The sequence below is a fragment of the Montipora capricornis genome, chromosome 13 (genome assembly GCF_036669925.1).
Source record: "Montipora capricornis isolate CH-2021 chromosome 13, ASM3666992v2, whole genome shotgun sequence".
Taxonomy (NCBI): domain Eukaryota; kingdom Metazoa; phylum Cnidaria; class Anthozoa; order Scleractinia; family Acroporidae; genus Montipora; species Montipora capricornis.
In genome coordinates this window covers 2,924,436-2,931,935 of record NC_090895.1, presented here as the reverse complement: position 1 = coordinate 2,931,935, position 7,500 = coordinate 2,924,436, and positions in this window count along the sequence as shown.

The window sequence follows — 7,500 nt, the reverse complement described above, 5'->3', positions numbered from 1 at the left end:
GAACAGGTGGAAATAGCCATTATATGACTTGTCAAGATAACATGACTTTTTCATTAAAATTGTCACGTGAACTTTCAGTACAAAAACAAACGTCCGAACACTAAACTGAAGAAAAAATTACAGTTCAAGACAATTCAGAAAGGTTTAAACAGAAAAGCGCGCAAAAAAAGACGGAAACAAATAGTTTTAAACTCCAGGTGAATTTTTAAAATAAATCGAGAATTAGACCACTTTGTTCAATAAATTGAAAAAAAGGCAGATTTTTTCAAACCTAACTGCGGCTTAAGATTAAACTTCATGTTGATACAATTGGTTGCTCTACTTAAACCAGCTGCAAACTTCAAATTTTGTTGAAACCCCTGAGAATATAAAATGCAGCGTCTGTTAAAACATTGAATTATTCTCTGCGTATCTCTAGACATGCAAATGGCATGGCCCACGCAAGGCATAAAAAAGACTCCCGTCAGGATGGTGATTTAATCTAAACTGAAATAACTGACGAGGTTATACCTTAATTTGGCGTTATATCTCCACTCGTCAGCCCAATTTTAATCGCCATAACTGTGGTGTCATTGGATGTCAGAAAACTGCATGCTATGTACATGAACAAATTAGGCATCCACCATAAGTACTCAGTTTCTAGACAGAACAAGCTTAAACGACGAAATCGTTTGCTCAGTATGACGCATCCAGGTAATCGTTTTCTTACATACATGTAGTAAACAACATATTTACTTTGGGCCCTGTTTCAATTTATATAGATCATTAGAAAAACAATTCCTTTAATTGTCATTACCGACTGATGAATAAATGATGCCCTCAAAAGACATGTAACGTATATAAGGGCGGCAAACCTTTCGCGATCGACCAAGTTTTCTTAGAGTCCTATCCAGCTTTATGGTGTCTGATGCTCCAAACATTAGACGCTATCGCCCTTTTGTTCTCGACTGCCTGGTTATCTCCTTTCTTTGGCTGGCTTGCCTTAAGATCAAAACACTTGCTAATCAAGGTGAGAAAAAAGTTCTTGTCAACATCTAATTCAGGAACTCTTATACAGAGATGTATCCAGGTTTTCAAATTTGGGGGTCCTCTGGACCCCTTTTTGAAAAATTTGGGGGTCCATTGCAAAATTTTGGGGGTCCAGCTAATCAATATTCAAGAATTAATATGCGATCTATTGCCTCTTAATTGCTGTTGCAGTACCCTTTCAGATTTCTAATTGTACAAAAATAAAGTCTTATCCCTCCCAACGAATATGTACTTAAAATGATCAATTTCTTTGAAACTGTTGTGCCTGTTGATTCATTGATCAAAATGTATGGGCTGTCAAAGCTCCATCGATCACATTGAAATCCGTGTGCTGTAGGAACTGTTGGCTTCAGTTGATAAATGATCTAGATCTCCACAGAAAAAAAAACAGAACTGAATCTCAATTTTCCGTAAAAGAGCATCATTTATTTTAACTGCACTTGAGGCGTAATTTAGGAACAAAAGAGTAAACAAATGTTAGCGATCGATGCACAGTTCATCGTCGGCCCATGCGGCCGTGATTTCGCCATGGCCAATGTTAATAATCAAGCGATTGAATACATTCAAGTTTCATGTTCAACACGTTAATTATAACACGAACTCCGACAAAAAGTTGCATAATTTGCAAAACAGACAAGTTACGTGCAAAACAAGAACCGAGACGACGATGACACGTGCACGCCCGGAATTCAATTTTTTATCAAGAGGGTCGCACAAAACAAAAATTTAACATAGTTTGCCTTTGGATTCCCTGTTATTTCGCTCACGATAAGCGAACTAATGCTTGACATTTACTTGGAAAGCATGCAACAAACTGAACTTCGACCGAAATGTCTTATTATCACTGGCGGCAGATCGAAAGTGTCGCCGATTGTCTCACGTAAAAAACAGCTCAGATCATGTCACGCAACACGTGCGAATTCAAAACTCAACTTCTGAAGCTGGACATAATGGTTGACAAAATGGAATTATTGGACTACAAAAATCCGAAAATAGCAGCTAACCTTGAAATTTAAGGAACTCAATCATTTCTCCGTTGTGAGAAATGGGAATGTTCAATTTCCTTGTGAAATACGCCGTTCGCATGTTTTTCCTGGCGTTGGTAATTTGCATAAACATTGATTTTTTTTCTGCGTCCAATTGGACCCGTTGTTCCATATTCTATGCGTCCAAAAGGAAAACGAGTGCGTCCCAGGACGCAATGACGCACTCTGGATACATCTCTGCAGTTATAGAGCATGGAAGCTGATGCGATTAACTATGAGAGTGTGATGTAAAGTGCTATTTTCTACCCATGTAAACCATGTGAGCGTTAGCCCTACTAATGGAAATGGGCCCACATAAGGGTAGAGAAAAACTCTGACTAGGGTGGGAATGCCGTGAATTTGACATCTTCAATTCCCACGACCTGCTCCCGTCTGACCTTGTAGCTCAGTCGGTAGAGCAGCGGTGATCTAACCCGAAGGTCGTGGGTTCATTTCCCACCCTGGTCAGAGTTTTTCTCTGTCCTTGTGTGGGCCCATTTCCATTGGTAGGACGAACGCTCACATGGTTTACATGGGTAGAAAATAGCACTTCACATCACACTCTCATAGTTAATCCAGTCTGTTGAAATATAAGAGCTACGCGGCCAACGTTTGCATAAACGTAACCCCTAGTTCAAAACTAAGTTTGACAACTTTTGTAACATTGGGCATCAATTCATCAGAAGCCATTCCGTCGTAGAAATTAGATAATCAATGCTCTGGAGACAAAACGGTTTTGAAAATGAGATTACAAGAAAAGATCATGTGTCATAAACTCCATAGTCACGTGAATATCATTGTCTGTCGTTAATTTACTGTTTCATTTATTTCATTTGAGCAGTATGTGAGGCCCTGTCACTCCAGTTTGTCACACTTTAAGCTTGTGTCTAACGGCAAAAATCTCAAGCTTTTGAAGAGTCTTTCAAAGTCGGAAGCCACAGGCATTGACCAAATCTCTGCAAATGTTTTGAAAATTGCGACTTATGCTATTTCTCCATCATTAACATATATATTCAAACTGAACGCCATCGTCTCGAGCAGCTTCCCTGAAGATTGGGAAATTGCCAGGGTCTTGCTTCTTTTTAAAAATAGGGCCAAAAACTGCACCAGATAATTACAGACCGATTTCTATCTTGCCAGTAATAACCAAAGTAACGGAAAAAAGTATCTACGTCAAGGTTGTTGGTTTCGAAGCTAATGACCGCGGGCGACTTTTCCTCGAAGCCTGGCACTCTACTTTAGACCCGAACGTTGCGAACGATCATATCAAACTTCTAGAAGCCTACAAAGGCATCGTGCGAGCATGAATTGCATGGCCACGCACGCAAGCTTCGCGCTACGTTACTTTAAATAGCGTATGATAACGAACCTCGCTTTCATATCACTGATGAATGCTTAAGAATTAGCTGAAACGTCTGTTGAAAAATATCAAGAGTCAGAGGCAAACCTTTTTCCACAGAACTTATCAATATATGAGTACCTTACATCTAATAATATTCTTTCGTATCATCGATTTGGCTTCCGCAAACGTGACTCGACTGCTGCAGCTCTCTTACATAGCTCAAACAGCTAGTATGTTAATATGGATAGAAGAGTGCTTAACCTTGTTGTGTTCTTGGACTTAAAAAATGCATTTTATAGCGGCCGTCAATCACAGGATTCTACTGCGCAAGTTTGAAGTATATGGTATCACTGCACTTGGAGCAACCGCAAGTCAAAATCATTTTCAGTTAAATGATACGATGTCATCTGGACAGGGTCGGAAACACAAATTACCTGCGGTATTCTTCAAGGGTATATTCTTGGCCCTCTTTTCTTCCTCTTATGCGTAAATGAAATTAAGTCTAAATGTAGCAAAAACAGAATATATGCAAATCCGTTCTAACTACAAGCTAAGAAACTTACAGTCTCAATCGTGTATTGAAATTAATGGAGGAAAATCTTAAACAGGTTTACCAAAGTAGGGTTCTTGGCCAAGAAATCGACCAGCATCTATCTTGGGACAAGGCACATTCAGAATGTTGCCAAAAGAGTTAGTTCGGGAGTAGGAGGTTTCAGGCAAATTCAGGAGTTTGTCGAGGGAGGCACTCTGCGTTAATCCAGCCACACCATAATTTACTGTAGTGAAGTATGGGATAACCTAGGGAAGGGGCTAGCTAACGGGCTCCAGAAACTTCCAAATAGATCAGCTCGGCTGATTAATGAATCTATTCAATGATACTCCCGCCACCGAGGCTTTAGGTCTCTTAGGCTGGGAAAATCTAGAAACTCAACGGGCTAAGCCTAAGGCAAAGCAAATGTATAAAATAGTCAATGGGTTGGCTCCTTACTGCCTTGCCGATCTTTTCATAAGTAAGAATGATATATCACATCATAAACTTACGAGATCCTCCGCCTCACTGCAGATACCGCTACCCAAAAATGAATATCGAAAAAAAAAAAACGTTTTTGCTAGAGTGAAGCAAAATTGTGGAACTCGCTTCCTGCTACACTTCGACGGTGAATCCGACACCCTTTCAATCTTTAATAACAAAATTAATGCACGCACCTTTAGCTGATTTTTGCTGCTCTCCTACTATGGAGAAAGTAGAAATATTTTTAGTGAATACAATTATTAGCTGGTAATTTATGGTAAGTACAAAAAAAACAAAGAACAAACTGTAAATAATTGTAAATAGTTATAAGTTATTCGATTTGCTCATTTTATTGTAACCACACGCCCCTTATGGAAATCAGCTTTTAGGGATAATTATTAAGTTGACAGGGCAAGCGTGTATAAATAAAGTTTTACCTACTTACTTTACTTACTTTACTTTACTTTACTTAGTTCCCGCCAATATTTTGTGACCTTTGGCTATTAGTGATGTCTTCAAATTTCCTAATTTGTTTGTGTAAAATTGCAACATTTGCACTAGATAAGCGTCAGTGACATGTGTCATTCTGCATAGATTGTTCCCCTCGAACCATCCACCTTCTTCCTCTACAAACGGGCCAATACTTTCAAGGACACGTGTTTATGAATTTCACTGTGGGAAAATACGGATGTGAACATTGGTGTCTCTTGGAAAACAAGTGTGTGTCTGTCAACATTGGTAGCGGAAAATCTCCAAGCAGCGTCATCTGTGAACTGAGTGATTCGGACCACTGCCAGCACCCGAAAGATCTCAAGCCAAGACAGGGTTGGACATACAGAGGCGCAAAGGTATCTCATGTTAAATTGAAACAATTCGGCCAGATTTCACCCCTTCTCAGTATAACTGAAGTGGTGTGGGTATTGCTTTGCTTTTGTTGTCAGGCTAAATCTCAGTTTTATCTCAGCTTTTACTTCCCGCATTAAAAGTGATTCGTTTATAGGAAGTGAAACTAATTACACTCACCAATAGTGTAGCAAAACGTGGAAATGACATGGCTAGTCCTATAAAACGATTTTTCGATATCTTAATCTACTACAGTGTTGGGAAACGATTGAGTATATGTTAACAGGCAAGGCAAACCAAAAAGTAAGACAAATATCTCGCGACTCATACATTTGAGCCAAGGAACTTCGTGCTCTGAACTGAATTCGATACATTATGATTATCTTACCTCATCAGAATCCTTGCTGTTACAATCCATGCCCCAAGAATGGAAAGTGTCTTTTGGGATACACTGAGAAGAACTATGCCTGTGAGTGTCCACCGGGATTTACAGGAGAAAAGTGCGAAAACGGTAAGGACAGGCTAATGTCATCACCTTTTTTTGCTGCTTTCCTAGGAACGTACAACGTTTAAGTGTGGCAGCTATTAAAAAATTAAAGTCAGTTGAAGAAGGAAAGAGAAGGTTCTGCGAAAGCAGAAGTGATTTTAAAAATGGACTTTCATGTTCAAGTGCAAAAGCAGTTGTGTTCCTCGCTTTTAGCCGTATTGGAAATTCAATAGCCTGAGTTCATTTCGACCTTCGCTTTTTTGGCCAAAGGTTGGTCAGAAGTATCAGTCCGATATAAAATAGGATGGTATTTCTCTCGCTGTTATAGCCACATTCAAATTCAAAGTCATTGAGGCGCCTTTCAAACAGTCATCATAGTTGATGATGGTGAACAAAGATCAAAGTGAATTGCTCGATGATTTTTATCAAACTTTGAAACTTTGAGTACCTGTATCCTTTTCTCATTTAGATATCGATGAATGCAACACCGGGAGCCATGATTGTAATGAAAATGCAACTTGTACAACTACGGCTGGAAACTTCAACTGCATATGCAAGCTAGGCTTTACCGGAGACGGACGGTCATGTACAGGTACAATAGCTAAGTGTTACTTTTAAAAATCGTATTGCCAGAAAATATCACTGGTTCATTTTGAGCTGCGAATTTTTTAGCATACTATTTGTCAGAAGCGTAAACTCTCATATAAAATATGAGAAAACTTTTTTTTGTAGTTCGCCACATTCGTAAGTCAAGGCCTTGTTCAAACAGTCATGCTTGTTCAGTGATGATGGTGAACAAAGATCAACTGCTGGATGATTTCTATCAAAAGGATTTAAAAATCGTTAATTGAGTACCTGTATCCCTTTCTTGGTATTCAGATGTCGATGAATGCAGCACCGGTATCCATGATTGCAATGAAAATGCAACTTGTACAAATACAGCTGCAAACTTCAACTGCACATGCAAGCCAGGCTTTACTGGAGATGGACGGTCATGTTCAGGTGCAATAGCTAAGTGTTACCTTTATTCGTATTGCCAGGAAATATCACTAGTTCATTTTGAGCTGCGAATTTTTTAACGTACTATTCGTCAGAAGCATAAACTCTCATATAAGATGTGATGATAGTTTTTTTTTGTGGTTGGCCACATTCCTAAGTCAAGGCCTTGTTCAAACAGTCATGCTTGTTTAGTGATGATGGTGAACGAAGATCAACTGCTGGATGATTTTTATCAAAAGGCTTTAAAAATCGTTAATTGAGTACCTGTATCCTTTCTTGGTATTCAGATGTCGATGAATGCAGCACCGGTATCCATGATTGCAATGAAAATGCAACTTGTGCAAATACGGCTGGAACCTTCAACTGTACATGCAAGACAGGCTTTACTGGTGATGGACTTTCATGTTCAGGTACAATAGCAATAGTGTTCCTTTTATTCGTATTGGAAATATCACTAGTTCGTTTAGAGCTGAGCCATTATTTTTTGTCAGAAACAAAAGGGGTGGACTGTAGTAGGACAATTCAAAGCATTCAAATTAAAGCATCGTGTACTGTGACAAGTTTTCCAGAGACCGATACAACACGGGCTTGTCGTAGACCACTCTTGTCGCCGCGTCTGATTTAAGCTTTGTTAACCCCTCCCACAAGCTAGTGTGAGGTATGGGTGTTTCCATGAGATGAGGTCACAGCCTGCTTCTTAATGCGAGAACAAATGTTCTTCAAAAAAGGAATGCAATTCAGTTTCCTAGGTCAATCAAGGTTT